The sequence below is a fragment of the Chenopodium album genome, chromosome 1 (assembly GCF_948465745.1).
Source record: "Chenopodium album chromosome 1, dcCheAlbu1.1, whole genome shotgun sequence".
NCBI classification, from domain to species: domain Eukaryota; kingdom Viridiplantae; phylum Streptophyta; class Magnoliopsida; order Caryophyllales; family Amaranthaceae; genus Chenopodium; species Chenopodium album.
Window position 1 is genome coordinate 82780108 of NC_137834.1, and position 2027 is coordinate 82782134.

Here is a 2027-nt window from a genome sequence, read left to right on the forward strand (position 1 = left end):
AAAACACAATTTGGAGTCCAATCACTTTTTGTTTTTTAATTTATTTACTTTTTTTAAGGAATCAACAATCAAGTTGTGTTTAGTAGATACAATATGGTACATTCTTCAAAAAAAAAAAAAAAAAATACAATAATTATTAAAGTAGCACCCAACCTCTATATATATAGTAACAATATAGCAAGTGTTCAATCATCCAAGGCCAACATAATTTCAGATGGCAACCACTCTAATATCAACCCTTACTCATAATTCTCATGATCTAAAAAAGCCAATAATAACTCCATCTCCTCCAAAATTAGCCAAATACTTACAAGAAGATGACATAACCGAAGAATGTCAAGCCTTAATCTCCACATTACCAAAAGATCAAGGATGGGTTCTATCCTATCTTTACCAATACCAAGGGTTTTGGCACCCTATTAGGCAACTTCAAGGTGTGCTTTCATGCCAACGCCACTTCCAAGCTCGCGATACCGATATCATCCTCATCACTAGCCCTAAATGTGGCACTACATGGCTCAAAGCCTTAGCATATGCTGTCGTAAACCGAAAAACCAATCTCCCTAGAGGTGATAACCATCCACTTCTCTCAATCAACCCTCATGAATTAGTACCTTTCTTAGAGCTTAAGGTTTATGTTGATCGCCAAGTGCCTGACCTCACAGAATTGCCCTCTCCTAGGCTGTTTTCTACACACTTACCGGTCGAATCGCTACCGTTATCCATCAAGGAGACGGGGTGCAAAGTTGTGTACCTAGCAAGGGACCCAAAGGATGCCTTTATATCATTGTGGCATTTTGCTAACAAGTTGAGACCTCAAAATAGTTGTAAGCTACAACTAGAAGAGGCATTTGACAAGTATTGCAAAGGTGTTAGCCTTTATGGACCCTTTTGGGACCATGTTTTGAGCTATTGGAAATGTAGCTTAGATAAATCTAACAATAATAATAATGTGTTTTTCTTGAAATATGAAGAGTTAAAAGAACAACCTAAGTTGTATTTGAAAAAATTGGCTGAATTTTGGGAGTGTCCTTTTTCTTTAGAGGAGGAAAATAATGGGGTTGTTGATGACATACTTGGTTTATGTAGCTTTGATAATTTGAGCAATTTAGAGGTTAATAAGGTTGGGAAATTGTCTTCAGGTGAACAAAATAAGGCCTTTTTTCGAAAGGGTGAGGTTGGTGATTGGGCTAATTATTTCACTCAAGAGATGACTGAGAAATTTGAAGAAATTTGTTTGGACAAATTTCAAGATTGTGGTTTGAAGCTATAAATTAATTTGAATTTGCATCTAGTGCAATTTATATGTACGTCTTTTATTAAGTTTGTGATTCTATATTATTAGATTATTATGTGAGTCATAATCGTGTATGTTGTTAGTAGTAGCTCTAATAAGTGTCAATGAAATGTAACACATATATTATTATATATATTGTATGTAATATCTAGAGAATAAGGCTTTTTTTTTTTTTTTTTTTTTTTTTTTTTTTTTTTTTTTTATAACTCCAATGAGGCTGGTAATTGGGGTAATTTGATGAGTTGCATTAAAATTAAGTTTTAGTTTGTGGCTTGTGCCAACGGTATAATCACTATAATGTCAACATTGTCAGCTACGTAATTAACTAAATATTTCAATTTATACAATACATTAATTATTACTCCCTCAATCGTTATTTTTTTTGCCCTATTTAACTTTTCACAGTCTTTAAGACACATCTTATAATGCACATATTTTCATTTCCATATTTAAAAAAAATTATTAAAAAAAAAACGATAATAATAAAATATGCAATGAGTCAAATTTAACAAGATCACTCATGACTATATTATCTCTGATAGATTAACAATAATTTACGGTCAAAATTTACAAAGTTTGACCTAAAAAATGACAATGGGGCTAAAATAGAGGGACAAAAATAGTATTACTTTATAATTAAGTTCATTTAAAGTCAATGCCGATTAGTTAACACTAGGCCAGGTATGTCGTATGTGTAATATTCCTCCATTTTTTTTTACTTGACTGGTAT

General features: G+C 32.3%; 1 pseudogene; it reads left to right on the forward strand.

Moving 5' to 3' along the window:
* Positions 1 to 214: 214 nt before the first annotated feature.
* LOC145636976 (cytosolic sulfotransferase 12 pseudogene) lies at positions 215 to 1488 on the forward strand (annotated as a pseudogene).
* The last annotated feature ends 539 nt before the right edge of the window (positions 1489 to 2027 follow it).